Below are 22,273 nucleotides of genomic sequence, written 5' to 3'. Positions count from 1 at the left end.
TCTACTATTTATCTAGTTATTATTGACTAAATTTCTTAATTAATCAACTAGAATTTTGAAAGGGCTCACAATCCACCTCCGCTCTTACGCTTTAAGTTATATCCGAGATGATAAAATACAAAAAGTTACTACTTTGCTTAAACTCAAAGCTAGTAAAAAAAATCAATACAGATGTGTTGAAATCTACATGGGTATACTATATGTGAAACTAGGACATTGTCTTAACAAACAACAAATCTAAGATTATTACTATGAAATAAATCTAAATTTTTTATCGATCGCGGTAAATAAATAACTATTGGGCAGCGAGCTATACAAAAATAAGAAAGACTTTAGCAGTTGACTTCCACAATATATACCAAACCGCTACAAGAATGAGTAATTGACAATATGTTCCCCTTTCTATGAACTTCATTATCTGGAGTGAACTTAACTCCAAAGTTACTATATGATGATGTGTTCTAACTAACATTATGCTATTCAACTTTGATATTACCAGAATATCTCGACAAAATTTGAACAAAGTCAAAATGACAAAACTCAAATTATCCAATGTTACAATCTCTCTATTCCATAAAAGTATGCTCTACACTTTAACCTACATCTTACACTCACATGGTACTACTAATATTCAAGTAACATGTTGCTATACCATAAACTTTAACAATTAATAAAGTATATAATACAATTATCAAATAGCCTAGTCCAAAAATCTTTTTGAACCATGTGTAGGATAAAGTTACATAACTTAAGAACATAAATAAAGTATATGTAAAAAAAATAAAAATATGTCATTTCTAGACCAAGTCAGTCACAAAAGTAGATAAGTATTTGAATCTTACCTCTAAAATCTTTTCTTCTTCATTAACATAATTGCCATTCTTTTTCAGTAAAGTTGACAAAACAACTTCACTTCGATACACCGGCCTTCCCAATTTTTTCTCCTATCATTTATCAAGTATAGATAAAAATAATTAACAAGAAACACATTTTATTTTATATGATAAAGTGGCCCTCAAATAAACTTCAAGGTAAAGAAACTTACCATTTGACGACCTCTCCTTGCATTGCTTTTACTACCACCAACATGCGAAACTTTAAGTTTTTTCTGTTTCTTGCATTTTGCGCACTTTGTGTCTGCGATAATCAAACATTGGTTCAAATATATAGACTCAAAGTAGCAATCATAGATATTTATGAAGCATAACAATTGTTTAAAAGTCTGTAAGGCAATAATTTTTGGCCAAAAATATAGAAGTAGTTAGCTCAAGGAGCTGCCATAGTTTGGCTAAAAATCATAGCAGCAAGTTAGCTCAAATATGCAAAAATGCAGCATTAGTTTGAGCCCAAAATCATAAACAGTTGGCTAAAAGAGATGTAATTGTTTTGCTCGGAATGTAACAACAATACACTCAAATTTTTTCAAAAAAGAGCTGCAGTAGTTTTACTTAAAATATGGCTGCAATTTCACTCAAAATCATCCGTAGCTAAAGCAAGTCGCACATTACGAGTCTCTAAGGCAAATTCTAGATAGAATGAATCAAAATGTTTCCACTCTTTGCCATCTCTAGGATGCCGTAATAACCCATCTAGATTAGCTTCTGTAGCATGACATTTCAAGATTTCTGCAGTTTTAGAGTACATGTATAGCCTTTTCAGTTTAGGTATATGTAACACCTCAGATTTTTTTTCCGCCAAGACTCGAACCGTTCTTCTTGTGCGTGTAGGATCGAACTCGATGATTTGTAATTTTATATATGAGTTAGGATTAATTTCTAAATATTTGAAGTGTATTAGATATATTTTAGGATCATAAGGGATCTCTAACACCAAGCCGAGTCCAAAGAATTCTTTTCGGCTAAGCTTTTGAATGAGTTAGTATAAAGATCAACTTTGAACGACCATATCTCGTTGAATATAATGAACTAGGTGGCCCATGAACTATCAAATTAAAGTTCTTTCAGTCTTCTTTCCAACGTCACAAGATTGCATTTTTTGGAGTTCGGAGTCAAAAGTTATGACCATTTTACTACAGACTAGTACTGTAGAAAAATTCAGGCCTGGACTATCACTGCAGGAATTTCAGGCCTGGCGCTCCAGTGGCGCCCGATGCCACTATAGCACCAGAAACTAGCCTTAGTAGTTTGGCCCTTGGCGCAACGCGCCACTAAAGCACCTGCAGGGTTTTTAAGCCCATTTTCTAGATTTCAGAAATTTCAGGCTTGGCGCTGCAGTGGTGCGGCGCGCCACTATAGCGCCAGCAGGGTTTTGGCCCATTTGTTTTCCGTATTTTGATGAAAGGGATTTTGGAACTTTTCCCACCCATCCTATATTAAATCTAATATACTAGAATTCACCATTTCCGCCCCTCACATCAATTTCTAAGGGTTTTCTCTCCAAAAACACCTAAGAATGTTGAGAAGAAGAATTGGAGAAGAAGAAGAAGAAGAAGAGTGAGGTTTCAAGCCATTCCTTCAAGTCTTGATTTCCTTCGATTTTTAGGTATATAAGGCTAACCTAAAATATGTATTGAGTTCTTCCATATGCCCCATATAATCTTCTCCTTTTTTCTTATTATTTATTCTTCATTCCCTTTATGTTTTCTTCCGCATAGTAGCCCATTACATCTGGTTCCAGGCTATGAGTTTGGCTTACCTACTGGTATGATATAGTAGGTGTCATCATGATCTTAGAAATTGGGTCATGACATCAGAGGCTCTTCATTTGGTATGAGTTGGGGTTCTTCTTGAGAAATTGCCTCTATATAATGATCATTTGTTTCTTTTGTTTTTTTGAGGAATTTATCCTTGAAATTAATTGACCTATCATGTTTAAATGTGGCCTAGACTCATTTGCATGAACAATTTGTCCTTTTGATATATCAATTCAAATTGGGCATTTACAGGTGAAACATAAGATTTAGTAACCATTTTCAGGTTAGTAAGTACAATTGATAAATGGTTTGCAACATTTCAAATAAATTGTCTTTTGAACCTCTTGCTCACATTGATTTTTTCAAGGATCCAAATAAGGTAGGGATAATTAATTTCAATTTTTATCCTTTTCAACTGCTTATGTTCTCCCGCTTATGTTGGATATATTGATTCACCAAAATAAGAATCAACAAATCTTGCCATAAATAAATCTCTAGCCATATATTTTAAATATTTTTAATAAAAAGAATTTCAATACCCAACATATATTCTTAACCTTCTTTGAAGATCTATATTTGTGTGTTGTGATAGTGCAATTGAAACAGCTATTGCTCACCAAAATATTTAGGATGAAAAATATTTTTCTCTTAATCAAAAGTCAATTCTAATAGGGAGAAATTATGATAACTGATTGACCTTATGTCCATAAGTGTGCTGCATGCAGAATGGAGGCACTTAATCAATCAATGATTTTTCTAAATTATTTTGAGTGTGAAAATGAGCAAGCAGATGTTCAATTGTTATTACATTGGACATATGTATCACCCCCTAAAAACGTTGTATATGATGTTTCAATTCTCGATGAAAATAATATAGTGTATTTTAGGTATAACATTTAATAGGATGGTCCGAATTAGGTGATTCAAAATTTTAAATAATCCTAACATTATTACCTACAGCTTTTATGAAGACCATAATTTAAGTTTTGGAGGTTAAGTAAGTCAAAAAAATTAATTATTGCAAGACATGGTGTTATGACGAAATGGAGTATTTGTAGAAGAAAAATCATATCTCATTGTAGGATACCCCAAATCAGTTGATTCTTAAACGACATGAAAGTAGACTTCTAGAGCAACAATTCATATGAATATACCAAATCCTAATGAGGAAGTTATGTTTTTGAAACGCAGCTCCAAAAAAGGGTATTCCATTAAAAGAAGGTTCATCTCACCAACCATGAAAAGATCTAGATCCATTTGACATCACCTATGGTATCAATAGTTCTCCATTTGACATCACCCATAAAATCACAAACTTTAATTAAATTTTTAGATTTTTCTTTATAATTATTTTAATTATTGTTAGGTCCTTCTTTCACACCTATAAATACCCACCTTATTTCATCATTTTGTTCATCAAGCTTTCTCAAGCAACTCTTCTCTTTATACACTCCTTTACTCATTCTCAAAAGATAGTTTTAATTATTAGTAGTTTTAGTTCTTGGTCTATTTTGATGCAAAATGATTTCATATGTATGAATTGATGGTTTGTAAGTATGTTTTCTATTTAGCTCTTTAAAGGTTCTTGAAATTCATGGTGGGTTGTTTAAAATATGATTTTTAATGAATGGATTTCAAAGTATTTATGCATAATTTTATTTACATTCATGTTTGAAAGTTGAAGTGATTTGAACCCACCTAGTTTTACTATGTTTTCAATGAAGTTTGACTTGAAAGATTTGACTCTAAATAAATATTTATGTGTCACGACCCAAGCCTAGGTCCTAAATGTGACATGGTGAATGAGAAACCCGAAAGTACCTCAAACAATCCTCTTAGCATTCTTTTAGCCTTTCATAGATAATGATGACAAATAAACAAGCGGAAATCATAATAGTAAATCTTCAACTTGTATATGTCCAACAATACCTCTAATTATTAGATTTAACGGGGCTAAGACAAGTCCCTAGCTCACCCTCAATCATAATAGAAGAAATGCCATAATAAAATATCTTAACATATCATAAGCTAGAAAGATAAAGGAGTATTATTCCCAGAACATGGGAACTCACCAAAAGTAGTCTTCAACGAAATCTCAACTAGCCACGTGGAGGAGAACGAGGAGGAGCACAGGTCCCTACATGGTGATATCATGTAGGCAAAAGAGTATGCGTTAGTATTTTGAATGTACTAAGTATGTAAGGATGCATGAACATTGAAGAAACATTATAACAATTATGTAATATGGAACATAATGTAATGCATGCATAATAAATCATATAGATATCCTTTAAAACATTCATTTTATGGGAAAATAATTTAAGACTATGCGAGCTATTACATAGAATCCAACATAACCCCCTACGTTGGCCGGGGAGACTACTTGCCAGGTAGAAATCCGTCAATTTTATTCATTTCTTTAGCTTTAACTTTAAGGGCTTTCATGGATCCATTAGCCTAAGCCTACAAGGGCTCCTATATTGGCACATAGTTAATGAGACAAGGGGTTGCTACTAGGATTCCCTTACCAAATCCCACCTCAATGCCTCATTCGGTGCTAAGTCAATCCCACAGAATAGTTTAATACTTCAAAATATTCATAGCATATAGCTTGAAAATTCAAAATATCATATTCGGTGGAATAGCTCATTAAAATATTTGATTATTCAAATATGCAAGAATTGTTCTTATTGCATAAAGAATCTATCATTCATATTATTTCATCATTCTTTTATTTTATAAGACTCCCTTTTGATAATAGATATTACTTTCATAAATATTCATTTGGAGTCAAAACTTTCAAGCCAAACTTTATTCAAAACATAGATAAATTAGGTGGATTCAAATCACTTCAACTTGCAAACATGTGTGTAAACAAATATACATAAATACTTTGAAATTCATTAATTAAAAATTATGCTTTAAATAACCCACCATGAATTTCAAAAACCTTTAAATAGATAAATAGAGAAATCATCAATTCATACATATGAAATTATGTTGCATCAAAATAGAACAATAATCATTAGTTTAACCATGATTCATGATATTAAGAAAAAAATAAGAATTTTCCATAAGAAAATATTACTTGAAATCAAGAGACTTAATTGAAAGAGTTTTTGGACTACATAGATGGAAGAACCTATGGATAAACACTCACATAACTTAGAGTAAAGTTTAAAGAAAATAAATATAATTTATCATATAATCAAAATAATTTAGACATGAGAGTGGAAAAATACTCTCATTGAAGCCTTACATACCTGGAATCCGAAACTTTAGTCAGAACTGAAAGACTTAATGAACACTCTTGAGTCCTAGATTTTCTCCTCGCCGAAATATTTTGTGTACTACCCGAAGTAGATGAATCACCGGAATAGTATTTCTTCACTACTAAGAACTAAAACTATATTTGAGAAAGTGTAAAGAAGTGTATAGAGAGAAGACTTGCTTGAGAAAGCTTGATGAATAAAATGAGGAAATAAGGTGGGTATTTATAGGTGGGAAAGAGGGACCTAACAATAAATAAAATTATTAGAAAGAAAAATCTGAAAATTTAGTGGAAAATTATGATGCCATGGATGATGTTAATTGGAGGACAATTTATGTCATGAGTGATGTCAAATGTATCTAGATCTTTCCATGGTAGGTGAAATGAGTTATCTTTGACAGAATACTCCTTTTTGAAGCTGCTTTTGAACAAGATAAATTCCTTATTAAGATTTAGTGTCTTCATAAGAATTGTAGATATAAAAGTATAAATTCATTTCGTTTAAGAATCAACCAATTTGGAGCATTCTACAGTGAGATATGAATTTTCTTCTACAAATACTCCATTTCATCACAGCACACTGTCTTACAATAATTAATTTATTTGACCTATTTAACCTCCGAAACTTAAATTATGTTTTTCACAAAAGTTATAGGTAATGATCTTGTGGTTACTTAGAAATTTGAATCACCCAATTTGGACAATCCTATAAACAGTTATGCCCAAACTACAGAAGCTGTATCATTTTTAGGCGAGAATTGAAACATCTTATACAACGTTTTTAGGGGATGTTACATTATGAAAGCAATGTCTATGATCAAAAGGGAGTCTTATGAAATGAAAGAATGATGAAATGATATGAATGATGGATTTTTTATGAAATAAGGACAATTCTTGCATATTTGAATTACCAAATATTTTAATGAGCTATTCTACCGAATATAATATTTTGAATTCTCAAGCTATATGTTATGACTATTTTGAAGTATTAAACTATTTTGTGGGATTGACTTAGCACCGAATAGGTCATTGAGGTGGAATTCGGTAAGGGAATCCTAGTAGCAACCCTTTGTCTCATTAACTATGTGCCAGCATAGGAGCCCTTGTAGGCTTAGGCTAATGGATCCACAAATAGCTCTTAAAGTTAAAGTTACAGAAATGAATGAAGTTGACAGAATTCTACCCGGCAAGTAATGTCGCCGGCCAACATAGGAGGTTATGTTGGATTCCATGTAATAGCTCCATAGTCCTAAATATCGGTTATGGTCATTTTCCCATAAAATGAATGTTTTAAAGGATATCTATATGATTGATTATGAATGCATTGCATTATGTTTCATAATACATAAATATTTTAATGTTTCCTCAATGTTCATGCATGCTTACATACTTAGTACATTCAAAGTACTAACACATACTTTTTTGCCCATGTAGGGACCGGTGCTCCTCCTCGTTCTCCTTCATGTGGTTAGTTGAGATTTTATTTAAAGACTACTTTTGGTGAGTTCCCATGTTCCGGGAATAATACTCTTTTATCTTTCTACCTTATGATATATTGAGATCTTTAGACACTTACTATGCCATTTCTTTCTATTATAATTGAGGGTGAGCTAGGGACTTGTCTTAGCCTCGTTAAATCTAAAAGTTAGAGGTATTATTGGACATATATAAGTTGAAGAATCACTATTATGATTTCTTCTTGTTTATTTATTGTCATTATGAAAGGCTAAAAGAATGCCAAGAGGCTTGTTTGAGGTACTTTCGGGTTCCTTATTCGCCATGTCACATCTAGGCCCTAGGCTTGAATCATGACAACATACAATAATCATTAAAGGCATAACATATAAACTCATTAACATTATCAAGACAAATTATCTTTATTGCATAATCTGAAAATTATGCTCTTAATTTGAGCTAATAACCTCACAAAAGTCACTTTGCTAGTTGATAATAAGCATACATGTGACCATCTTGTAGATGCATTTATCAAGATCATACAATATTTAAATGACCACACGAAGATGAATTGATCGATATAATCACTAAGAAAATCCTTTGATTAAAGAACATTTTGGTTCTTCAAAGTATAACCATACGCATTTTCGATTATTTTGTGCATCATATTATAATCGAGATGACCCAATCGATCATGTCAAATGATAAAATTATCAGAACTAGTAAATATTTTGTTTACTATGATATGTGATTCAATCGTACTAATATTTATATGGTATAATCCAGAAAAAAGTGTAGGTCAATTTTTTATACATAATTTTTTTCTTTCACATTATTTTAGTAATATAAAGGTACTAAGCATTTTATTTATTTTCAGTCTCAATATGATAGTCATTTTGGAGAATAACTTTGAAACATAACAAGTTTCCTTGTGATTTACAATATAATGCATTATTAATTGTCTGCATTGTTCCTCCAAATAGTAACTAGGACGCTCTTTCAAAGCCCTCAATTAATTTTTTGCTACCAAATATTGTATAAACATAGAAGTTTTTCGTAATTAAATAAGAGAAATATTTTTTTTTGGTTAGTGTAGTATGAGTTGTAGCATTATCAATGTAACGACCTGTTTAGTCGTTATTAAAAAGGCACCTCGCCGTGGATTTTGGGAATTATTGAAATATGTTGTATAATTAATTTGGGATGACACGATAAAAAAATTGGAATTTGAAATTTCACTCGGACTAATGTCATCCTGCTATAGCAAGAATTTTTCTGCTATTGGACTGCCGCTGTAGTGTCTGATAGGTTGCTTTAGTGGAAAAGGGTGAGGGTTACTTCAAAAACCCTCCTAGGCTGTCCCAAGCTTGAGAGCAATGGAGAGAAAATATTTCCACGCGAATGGGGTAAAAATCCATGGCTTCTAGGCCTACTTTCGTTAGAATTTGCCTCCACAAAGTCAGAAGTTCATGCTCAGACACTACAGCAGTTGCTTGGCACCCAGGTAGGCTAGATTTAACTGACTAGTTAAGCATGTTTCTGAATACATAATATGTTGTATATTGATGGGAGATTTCATGCTTAGGCCTTCGGGCACGGAGTTTGGATAGCTAAAACGTGTTTGTTATTGCTATTTAGGGAGGGATTTACTATGGTAGGTAATGTTGACCCTAAGACTAACGATGGATATTTATTTATGGTTGTTAATCTTTGGGTAATCGGATTTTTAGGTGGGTTGATGGAACTGGCAATGATTGAGACAAATATCTATTCCTAAATAGTTCTAGCATTGAGCCTTATGTACTAGTGTGCTAATTAAATGAGTCGGGAATCTATCTGGGTAAGGTCATGTAAGTTAGGACGATGGATCATAGTTTGGTGTAGGTGATGGTGGAATTATTTTCTAATTTATGTTATATGTTCATGTTAACTATTTCATTAGTATTGCTTGTACAATAAGTGTTAAAGGAATAAAAGAATGAATGTGAAATGATATCTTGTTGTCAATCTCATGTAATGAACTTGTCTTAATTGCTTATGGTCTTATCAGGGTGGTTGTATTCATCATAGTTTTGATTGTGTGATATCTATGATTATTCAGCTGGCTCGGGTACCACATCTGGTGTGTGGTATCTATCGATTGTACTGGGTACCAGGCCTGGTGCAAGTTCTATCAGTTGGATCGAGTACCATGCCTAGTACAAGTTCTATTATGGATGGCTCGAGTACCACGCCTATACATGTTTACTTGTACTTCTGTGTGTTGGTTTTGTTGACACCCAATTTTAACCTCCAGAAACGTATATTAGTTATTGAGGTTCTTCAATTTTAAACAATCTAAAGTAATTGTTTTTATAAAATACCAAAATATTTTCAAGTGTATTTTTAAAGAATTTTTTATCATTCTTATAATTTTTAATGATATATATATATATATATATATATAGTTCTATATAATTATCTATATAATTATTAATTTCTATACATATTCAAAAATGATTAAAAAAATTAATTTTATTGATTCCTAAATTAGTAGCTTATATTTTTGAATTAATTAGTTTATAACTAATTTAATTAATTCATTCTGTTAAAATTAAGAAGCTCGTTAATTAATTATTGTCGATTCGTCTTATCTAACTTTTAGTTGAATTCACAATTAAATCAGTTTCGCTATTTTCTTATGCTTAATTGGATAAGTTATCAATTTTCATGTGACTATTTTCCTTACAAATTCAATCATTTTTTTACTCCATTCTTAACCAAAATTTAAGTCATTTTTAGCCTAAATTTGGGCCCAAAGTCATCCCAACCCAATGTTGTCATCCCACTCTCTACAAACCCAATAACAACAACAACCTACACTACTACAACGTACTAACATCTATACACCTAAAGCTCGATTCTTATAATAATTTTTGCGGCCCAACACCAACTCACTACAATACATATATATTATACTTATACAATACTAACCCCACCCCTTTTTTTTTCTTTTTCCACCTCCCAATCCCACATAAACCCCCTTTTTTAAAAATTCTCAAACATCATCATTCTCTTACCCCCCCCCCCCTTTTCCTTTTCCCTTTTTTACCCCACCAAACCCATCATTATTCAAAAACCCCATTATTACTCCCACCAACCTCACTCTTTTTTTAAAAAATACCTTCATCTTTCTTCAAAAAAAAGAACATATATGTAACAACCCCCCTCAAAATGTTTCCCTAAGATTCAGACCTTTCTGGTATTCAGGTAAGGTCGAACTCTATTATTGTGAAGTATATACTTGAGCTAAGATGAGTCCCTGAGTAATTGAAGAGTGTTGGAGGTGATGTGGGGTCACAAAGGACCCCTAGGACCAAGCTAAGTCCAAAGCCGCCAAGAATGTAATTTTTGGAGTTTGGAGTCAAAAGATATGATGATCCTAAGACGAATTAGCACGACAGGAATTTCAGGTCGGGGTTGCAAGTGCTGGAAATCTGGGCTTGGCGCCGCAGTGGCGCGATGCGCCACTATCGCACCAGGAACAAGCCTCAGTAGTTTGTCCCCTGGCGCATCGCGCCACTGCGAGGTGTGCAGGGTTTTCAAGCCAAATTTCCAGAACCCAGAAAAAATGGTCTTGGCGCTGTAAGGGCGCGACGTGCCACTATCGTGCCAAGAACATGCCTCAGTAGTTTGGTCCTTGGCACGGCGCGCCACTAACCGATGTGCAGGTTTTTAGGCGTAATCGACCTGGCGCTGCAATGGCGCGACATGCCACTATCGTGCCAGGAGCATTTTTAGCCTATTTTTCAGAATTTTTGGAGAAAGGGCAATTTGGGAATTGTCCCAAATTATATATGTATCTTTCTTGAACATTTTGGGGACATGTTTTCAGCCCCCCTCTCTCTCTAGAAAAGCCCTAGAAAGATCCTCTCTCTTCCTCTTCTTCTTCTCCAAGTCTTTCTTTAACAAAGAATTGTTCAAAGAGCTTCAAGATTCGAGTTCTCCATTGAAGACCCAACCACAAGGTTTTCTTCAAGTCTTCACTAAGGTATGTAAGGCTACTCAAAGCATGGGTTGAGTCCACCCATGTGCCCTACTCTTCTTTGAGGTTAGATGTCCATGAGAATGGAGTTTCTTGATATGGTTTATTTTTGAATGAGTCTTGCCTACTATCAATTTGATTCCTATTGTGTTAAAATTGTTGAGTTAAGAAGTTCTAAACCTTCATGTTAGCATGAGTTGATGGAGATGGTTTGTTAATATGCTTTGTTGATTTTCTTAACCATGTGATTATGTTGAATGTGTCAATTTCCTTAAATGTGTTATTCCTCTTGAATTGTTGGTTTAAATCCTTAGAGTTGTGACAAGTCCTAAGGAGGTGATAAATGAGGAGAGGATTGGTTTGTTATGTTTGTGGGATGTCATAAATGCTTATTAAATTAGGCTTGATTGAGTTAATTGGAGGATAGAATTGACGAGTGGACAAGGTCCTAAATGAGACTTGTCATTATGACTTGATTGAGTTGAAATGAGAATAAAGTTGATGAGTTGGCAAAGTCCTAAATGAAACTAGCCATGAGGGCTTGTTTGAGATGATTGGAGGGAGTCTTATGAGCATGGAGTCATGGGAAGAGTATCGAGCACCGAAGCAGGTGATAGTATAGTCCATACTTGAACCCCAGAAACTATGCCACCAACGTAGGTAGGGATGGAACCGTTAAAGTTGGATGCTTTCCGTGGGATCGAACCGTTAAAGTCGTATATTTCCCCCTTTTATTGTCCTGAAATGATAGGACTTGACTAATCGATAGAATCCATGATTAGGAAAGCATTCATGCCCTGTCAAGGTATGGACGGACGTGGCAACAACGTCTGATTGTTGTACTATCACTGGCTCATAAGTGATGGTTGTCAGATAAGAGAAACTCCCATTTAGGTCTTGATAGTACTCCGAGTCAGTTGAGCTGAATGGCATGTGATTTGGTCCTGTCTAAACCATTTCTTATTAGACTTAGGACACTTGAGTGAGTTGTTACTTATTTATGAGTTGAGGTTGGCGAGTTGGATGATCCTTGTCTGATGATTATTTTATTCGGCCATTTTACAGACTCGTACATTCTATGTACTGATGCCATTTGGCCTGCATCGTTTCATGATGCAGAGACAGGTACTAGAGATCATCAACTGGTGCTCCGTTGAAGATCCACATACACTCCCAGCTAGTTGGTGAGTCCTCCTAGTTTACGAAGGATGTTGTGCTTTCTTGTATAGTTTTGTTGTCGTTTCCTTTATTTTGATTATTGGTAGCCATGGGCTTATCATTGGCACCTTCTAGACTTTGATAGAGGCTTCATAGACTAGAGTGTGGGAAGGTTGAACTGCTATTTTTAAAAAGTCTTATTATATTTGTTTTGATGAGTTGATAGTGATTGGCCCTCGACCTTTATATTATGAATAGTGTGTCTATGATTGAGTCTTTCTCTAAGTGAATGTGAATGAATGATAGTGTGACTGAATCAGGTGGTTCGCTTGAAGGTCAGAAATGACTTTCGAGTGCCGGTCGCGCCTAGGGTACCCTCCCGGGGCGTGACGATATATCACAAAAAAAATTGATCAACATTCATCAACATTCAAAAACATATCAGAAGAACAAAAAAAGGAAGCAAGAACATAATACTACAACAAAAAACAAATTAGACGGAAAAATAATCACAAAAAATTTTAGTCTCGGATTTTCGATTCTTTTTTTTAGTTCTTTCCCTCATTTCTTGGTGGGTTCAAGGACTTCATCGCCCTCAAATTCGTCGTCTCAGTTGCTACTCGAAAATAGGTAAAGATCTTTTGTCGACTTTATTTTATTTAATGAATAATTATTTCATGTCTTCTATATAGTCGATTTGTAATCTTGTTTTTTTAGTAAGCATGTGTTAGGATTAATTAGATTAATGACAGAAATTTCTTGTCTTGCTTGAAGTGTAGTGATATTTTTTATCAAATATGTGAAAACTCTTAGTTTTGTTCATTAATTTTTCCAAGTAGTTTTCTTTAACGATATAAATTTTTACATTTTCAATTTCTTCTTTTATCATCATTTAGATAATAAATATATGTTTAAGATACTTGTTAATTAGAACTTGTATGGCTTAATTGATTTAAATTTTGAGATTTGAGTTAGTATAATGTATATGTTAATTTCATGCCCTTTATTTACTCGAATATATTTCTATGTTCCTTTTTTTTTCTTTTTTTTCCTAGATATATGTATGTTGTTAGTCACTATGTTATTTTATTATTTTCATATGTGATCCTTTTAAGTGTTATGCATATATACATGTGTGTTTTGACATTTCATTTTTATGCCTCAAGTACTCATCATACTAAGTTGAATTTAGTGGTAATTTAATCCTGAGTTGTGTTGTCCCTATTCATTTACTGTGAAGTTTATATGTTTATTTGTTAATATACAGTAGCTCATATTTGTATTATTAAATGTTATGCATGAATTGGTCTCTTAGTACAACACATGATTAATTAGAATTAATGAGGTATCTCGTCTTATATGTAAGTTTCATATTAGTTTTCTTTAGATCCTAGTGATTGCACTTAGAATGAGATGTTTAAGTATCCTTTATTCAATTAATGAGAATCATATCTTGATTGCTTTCTCTCTATTCATTTACTAATGTTATTCCTTTTGTTTATTGTATGAACCATCATCCGAGTCCACTATGAACTTTCTCCATTATTTGCATTTCGACATTGAGCCATGGAGACCGAAATACCCTTTTTTGAGTCATCCGCTTCAAAAATAAAATGGAAAGGAATGCTGATTTACAGGTTGCTAGAGCTGAAAATAGAATGTATACGGTGTATATATAGTTCAATATACATGAAAATATTGTTGTATTTACTGATATATAGTATATATATATCCGCAATATATAGTAGAATTGGGCTTAAGTCCCAAAACGCAAGTGACCCAATAACTTAGTCCAGACGTACAGAAACTAAGTATTGGGCTAAATTTTTATATTTTATTCATTTATATTTAATTCAGGTTGTAATATTTTATTTATTTACGTTTATTTATGCTTGCATAGACATTGATTTAGTTTGGTTTAACTTAATTGAACTCCCCTAAAAGAGAAGTCGTTTTTTCTATTAATTTATTCTTTTAAAATGATTTCATTTAAGTGTTTTCTTTTACTTAGACATGTCAACAAATATAATTTTCTTCCAAATTACCTTAAAGGTTTTTAAGTTGATGTTCTTTCAAATCAATTGAGTTTAAAATGTCTTTCTCTAAATTGATTTTTTCTTAAATAGGTCAAGTGATTTTTGTTATTTAATCAAAGTATTAATTGCCTTTAATTTAGTTAAAATACATTAGATATATTACTTCTCTTTAAACATATTTAAAATTCATTTACTTAGTCATTTAATATAGTGTATTTTCCTGATAAATTATCTCAAGTATTTCAAGTTTATTTATCACTCAAATAAATATATTTATCTTTACTACTTACAAGTAATTTTCCCAAAGTTAGTCAACTCATTTTTAAATCATCGGATAACCGCACGTTAGCGGCCATTTTGAGTAAAAAAATTAAGTGGCAATTTTTTTTAAAAAATTGATATTTTATCTAGAAGTTAAAATTAATTTTAAACCGTCTTTTTCCGACATAACAGGTTTCATGAGTGAATTGGACTTTAATCCTTGTGATGTAATTATACATGTTAGTCCATGAGTGGCTGAAATATTGTGTTTAAATGCTTGAGTGGTTCTTGATTAAACCAGGGTTGCATGTTAAACACCGTATAAGATGTCTTAGAGATCTTTGGAGGGGGGGTTTGTATCACAACCTGAGGTTACCCTCTAGTCGCAAAGTGCTTAGTGATCTTGGGAGTATTTATATGCTTATTAACCATGTTTAACCCATGATTTAGGCTAAGTTTGAGAGTAAATCCCTTGTGATTGTTAATATTCTAGGCTTGTTTATGTAATTGTGCTAACAAATATGATTAGATATTTTGTAGGATGGAAACTAGGCAAAAAGGAGCTAAAAAGGAGAAGAATGGAGATCAAGCTTAAGAAAAATGCGAGAGACGAGCAAAAAAGCTAAGGCCATATGGAAAAGGAAATACAGGCACAGGTGCGCGTCATAGAACTGGGAGATGAAATTTGGGTTTCAAAAAATGATTAGGCAGTAGAGCCCGCGTTAGCTGTGCATCATGGAGAAGAAGCGGGATTTTCAAACCTCAAGAGAGGGAACAGGTCTGCGGCCTAAGGGGCAGTTTGGTTGCTAGTTAGAGTTATGCATGTATTAGTAATACACGTATTAGTTATGCAGGTATAAGTAATACAGGGTTTAGTTATGCATGCATTAATAATGCAGGATTATGTTATGCATATATTAGTAATGCAGAGTTTAGTTATGCGGGATTTAATAATTTTTTTGGATGTTTGATTTGTTATATTAATAATTAATAAACATTATATCCTTCTTTAAAATAAATTATTTTTTTATCATTGCTTTGACGTAACTGGATTCTTTAGTCCAAAATTTCTACAATTTCTTGAAATCTATGGAAGAGTGAACATTATTTGAAAGAGGCCGTGAGGATATTTGTTTGTAAGCATTTACAGAAATGGTCTTTTTTGAGGGCACTTTAAATTCCATCCTCATTTCCATTTGGCCAAAGAGACATTCCAACCTGTATCTTGGCTTGGCAAATACTACCAAGGGTTGTGATTTAAGGCTTCTCTTTCACATGTAATTGATTCTTTTGCAGCCATGGCATGGTTGCCTTATCTTTACCCCAATAAAAAATTGAGATTTGAGCCTCATTTTCCAAATTTTTGAAGTTGCAAACTGATGACTGAATCTGGTTTCAGCTTGGATTGAAAAGGCCGCTTGTCGGAATCGAAATCAGAATCGGAGTCATAAGCTGCTCGCCGATGTTTCTTCTTGTCAGCCATCGACATTTTATTTTTATTCATGTATTAGTTATTCATGTATAAGTTACTCCACCTTCTACCCTGCTTAAAATAATACATAGATTGACTCATAACTTATACATGTATTAATTATGTGGCATTCTAATTTTGCGAACCAAACATAGTAATATGTGTGTTAATTTTATACATGACATAAAAATATTACAAAACATTATAAAGCTTATACAAAGTTTTATACCTGAATAACTTAGTCCTTATCCAATAACCAAAAGGCCCCTAAGAGTATTAATTATTAATTATTCAATCTTTTATCAAGGAAAGTACGACTTGGGCAACTTTTGTGACGAACTTTAGGGTTATTCTTCTACTCTTTCATTCTATTAACCTTTTGAATTTGAATGTTCATTAAACATTTTGGTATGATGATTCAACTAATGAGTGGCTAATTTCCCTTATTCTAGGTTTGTGGCCAAGAGTTATTGTGTAATAATGAATATCTTTGGCAAGAGATGGGTTATTATATTAGTTATTCTTGCATTTAAGTTGTTTTTGTTGTTAAAATGTGAACTCTTGCTATTGCTTGGTTGAGAATCTGTAGAAATACATCTTGAGTTGAATATGTTCCATATGTGTGAGGATTTGTTGTATTCTGTGCTTGCATGTTGATAACTAGAACTTGCCCGGTGTATGTGAAATGAAATGAAGAATGTGGAGTTTTGTTAACCTTATTTATACCCCTCTTTGTCTAACACTAATGCATAATCCCTAGTCAACCCCTTTGAGCCTTCAACACCTTCTTTGGTAGCCTCATATGAAGCCTATTTCCATTTCTTCTTTAGCCCATGAATTTGATCCAAACTCCTAAGTGCTTTAGGTGAAAACAAAAAAAATTGAAGGGAAAGGAATAAGTGAGTATGAAGCCCCGCAAAGTAAGAGTAAGAGTGCTTGGAATAACTTTCACCTTGTGATTATATATATATATAGTGGTGGAAGTTGGGAGGAATGAGAAGTGTGATGCATTAAAGTGCTTGGAAAAATTAGTCACTATTTATAGCCAAAAAATAGTTCCTACCCATCCCAGCCTACATTACAACCCGTGAAATCCTAGTTGATCCTAAACTATCACATTCTTATATTAACGGAGGAAGACACTAAGGCCAAGCCTATGGCCAATCTTCTGTTGCAGGAGAATTCATTCGGAAGAGTGAGCAGAATTTTATTCTTACATCCACTTATGTTAAAAATGTTATGTGTAAGTGCTTGTGGGTGAGGGCACATGTTCAATAAGAGTTTGGTGATTTGTATGATCTCTTGAGTATGTAGTATGCATGAGATATCTAATTTAGAGAGTCAGTTCTTCAGGTGAGGATGTTTTGAATGAGTCATTTGCACGATATTGGTTGGCGAATATGCTTGTGAGTGATTTACCTTTCATACGATTGGTTGTATCCTAGCTTTTAAAACCTTGCATTGTGCAGTGCATGTGATTAGTCTTTGGTTTTGACTTGTGGATTTGTTTGAGGAAAAACAAAGCTTTAAGTGTGGGGTGGTGATCTTGGGAGTATTTATACACCTATTAACCATGTTTAACCCATGATTGAGGCTAAGTTTGAGAGAAAATCCATTGTGATTGTTAATATTCTAAGCTTATTTATGTAATTGTGTTAACAAATGTGATTAGAGATTTTGTAGGATGGAAACTGGACAAAAAAGAGATGAAAAAGGAGAAGAATGGAAGTCAACTCAAGAAGGACGTGAGAGATGAGCGAAAAATCTAAGGCCATGTGAAAAAGGAAATACAAGCATAGGTCTGCGTTGGAGATGAAATTTGGGTTTTGAAAATAATTAGGCAGTGAATTCAACGTTAGCTATGCATTATGAAGAAGAAGAAGGATTTTCAAACCTCGGGGAAGGGAACAGGTCTGCGACATAGATCTGGCAAGTTAAATTAGGTCAAGTCGATTTTTATAGGCTCTATAAATAGCCTAAGTGTATTAATTATTAATTATTCAGTCTTTATCAAGGAGAGTACGACTTGGGCAACTCTTGTGATGAACTTTAGGGTTATTCTTCTACTCTTTCATTCTATTAACCTTTTTAATGTTCATTAAACATTTTGGTATGATGATTCAAACAATGAGTGGCTAATTTCCCTTATTCTAGGGTTGTGGCCAAAAGTTATGGTATAATAGTGAATATTTTTGGCAAGAGACGGGTTATTATATAAGTTAATCTTGCATTCTACTTTTGCTATTTTAATGCCTGATCAATATTAAGATACATTTATCGTCCACTCTTGAACTCGAGAGACGAATGGAGCGATAGAACAAGGAATGTGAGGAACATGTTCATTCTAGGGCAAAAACTTAGAGTGTTTCTCTTATAGGATAGAAATATACCTATATGCCTCATTTGGTTAATATGCAAGATGATAGCTTAATTCTCTAATATTGGTTCATGACTTTCCCCGCACAACGATGTAGTTAGGATGTCAAAAGTAGTAGGCGAGTAGAGGTCGAGGGACCATGATAGTAAATTTAACATTGTGAATCAGTAACTTGATAACATGTCGAATGCTAAAGTATGAAATGTTATGCTATAGCTCATTTTGTGCTGCAACATTGAGATCTCTCTCAATTTGTGAAAACCATGTGTTAAACTGAATCATTAATTAGTTAATTTAAATTGTTTTAAAATCCTTAGTGTAAAATCCACTTTTACAACTCTCTTACACCAGCATATTTAATTTAACTACATTTGAAAGTGATTAATTGTCAAATTAAAGTCCTTTGGGTTTGATAATCCGACTCAAAAGAGTCTCTGTATTACGTGGTTAACCACATACACTTGCATGTGCTATTTATAGCAACACCTAGATCCACAAGTAACCCCAAGCTAACCCATGGTCTAGCGTAACACTAAGATATACATACATAGAACTGAAATATTGATGTGTAAGCTAAAGATGAAATAGTTTTATTAAATTTAAAATATCTAAAGCAACAAGTATCTGAATAAATATAAGCTGGAGCTAATTTGACTGTGTAACACCTCAAAAGCTCTGAAGTCCAAATCAGATCTTGGACAACTTAAAAAATCCAACTTTGCAATTATTTTGAATTTATGGACACTATCTACAAGCCGTAAATGGAACCACAGATCATAGAGAGGATTTGTAGATGAGATTTTAGAAACATGAAATTTAGTCTGAGATTTACAAGTTAAGATTACGGCTCATAAACCCATTTAAGGGTCATAGATCTAGGTCATAGATTAACTTCAAAGACTTGGACTGTCACGCCCCAGAAGGGTACCCTAGATGTGACCGGCACTTGAAAGCCATTTCTGACCTTCAAGCGAACCACCTAACTCAATCATTCCGAAGGCCAACCATGTTTAACTCAACAAAATAAGTATAATAGGACTCCTCAAAGTAATAGACCAAACTCCCCACACTCTAGTCTATGAAGCCTCTATCAAATTCTGGAAGGTGCCAATGAAAAGCCCATGGCTACCAACAATCAAGATAAAGGAAACAACAACAACAAAACTATACAAGGAAGCTCAACATCCTCCGGAAACTAGGAGGACTCACCAACTAGCTGGGAGTGTATGTGGATCTTCAACAAAGCATCGGTTGATGATATCTAGTACCTGTCGCTGCATCATAAAATGATGCAGGCCAAATGGCGTCAGTACATGGAATGTACGAGTATGTAAAATGGCCGGAGGAAACAAACATCAAGAAAGCATCAATATCAACTCAGGATCTCAACTCATATATATATATATATATATATATATATATATAACAACTCACTCAAGTGCCCTAAGTCTAACAAGAAGTGTTTTAGACCAGACCAAATCTCATGCCACTCAACTCAACTGACTCGGAGTACTATCAAGACCTAAATGGGAGTTTCTCTTATTCGACAACCATCACTTATGAGCCAGTGATAGTACAATAATCAGGCATCGTTGGCACGTCCGTCCATACCTTTGCCAGGGCATGAACGCCTCCCTAATCATGGATACCATCGATTAGTCAAGTCCTATCATTTTAGAACAATAAAATGGGAAACATCCGACTTTAACGGTTTGATCCCATGGGAAGCATCCGACTCTAACGCTTCCATCCCTACCTACGTTGGTGGCATAGTTTTTGGGGTTCGAGTATGGACTATACTCTTACCCGCTTTGGTGCTCGATACTCGTCCCATGACTCCATGATCATAAAGCTCCCTCCAATCATCTCAAATAAGCCCTCACGGCTAGTTTCATATGGGACATTGCTAACTCATCAACTCTATTCTCATTTCAAACTCAATTAAGTCATAATGGCAAGTTCTATTTAGGACCTCGACCACTCGTCAATTCCATCCTCCAATTAACTCAATAAAGCCTCATTTAGGTAAGCATTTATGACATCTCCTCAAGACTCATCACAACTCTATGATTTTGGCTCAACAATTCAAGTAGAATAACATTTTTAAGGAAATGACTTAAGCAACATAATCACATGGCTAAAGAGATCAACAAAACATAATAACAAGTCATCTCCATCAACTCACACTTACATGAAGGTTTTAGGAACTTTTTAGCTCAACAACATCAACACATATAACATCAAATAAATAGGGAACAAAACTCATTAAAACATAAACCATACCAAGAAACTCCATTTTCATAGACATCTAACCTCAAAGCAAGAGTAGGGCACATGGGTGGACTCAACCCATGTTTTGGATAGCCTTACATACCTTAGTGAAGACTTGAAAAAAACCTTGATGTTGGGTCTTCAATGGGGAACTCAAATCTTGAAGCTCTTGGAACTCTCCTTATTAGAAATAGAGAAGAAGAAGAAGAAGAAGAAGAAAGAGAGAGAGGAACTCCTAGGGCTTTTTAGAGAGAGAGTGAGGGATTGAAAATGATCCCAAAATGTGCTAAGGCTGATACATATATAATTTAGGGGAATTCCCAAATTACCCCTTCTCAAAAGTTCTGAAAAATAGGTAAAAATGCTCCTAGCGCGATAGTGGCACATCGCGCCATTGCAACGCCAGGCTGATTACACCTAAAAACCTACACATCTCGTAGTGGCGCGCCGCGCCAAGGACCAAACTACTGAGGCATATTCTTGGTGCGATAGTGGCGCGTCGCGCCCTTACAGCGCCAAGGCTAATATTTCTTGGGTTTTGGAAATTGGCTTGAAAATCCCTGCACACCTTTTAGTGGCGTGCCCCGCCAGAGACCAAACTACTGAGGCATGTTTCTGGCACGATAGTGGCGCGTCACGCCACTGCGGTGCCAAGCCCAGTTTTCCAGCAATTGCAACCCAGGCCTGAAAATCTCTACTATGCTAGTTCATCTTAGGATCGTCATATCTTTTGAGTCCAAACTCCAAAATGTACATTCTTGGTGCCGTTGGAAAGAAGACTCGACGACCATTAATTTAATAGGTTGTGGGACACCCAGATCATCATATATCAAAATATAGGGTCGTTAAAAGTCAACCCCTCATGCGAACTCCTCCTCAAACTTAGCCACAACGAATCTTTTGGATTGATTTGGTCCTAGGGGTCCTTCATGACCCCACATCACCTCTAACGCTGCTCAATTTCTTAGAGACTCATCTTACTCATGCAAATGCCCCACAATACTCGAGTTTGATCCTACCCGAATACAAAAAAGGTCCGAATCTTAGGGAAAAATTTTGAGGGGTGTTACATGGACTTTCATATGTGCAAGACAAGCTTGGTTTAAGGGTCGTAGAACATTTTACGGATCTTAGATTGGTACATAGATCAAAGTCCTAAAACTCTATTCCAGCTTGATTCTTACGAATCCCTTTTTATGAGTCGTGGATTGATCTATAGACTGTAAATGGTTCTCGTAAATAAAACTTTAGAAACTCAAATTCTTAATCTTGTTTCTAAAAATAGAGATCTAATGT

The sequence above is a fragment of the Solanum dulcamara genome, chromosome 1, assembly GCF_947179165.1.
Source record: "Solanum dulcamara chromosome 1, daSolDulc1.2, whole genome shotgun sequence".
NCBI lineage: Eukaryota > Viridiplantae > Streptophyta > Magnoliopsida > Solanales > Solanaceae > Solanum > Solanum dulcamara.
Note: the sequence above shows the minus strand (reverse complement) of the source record.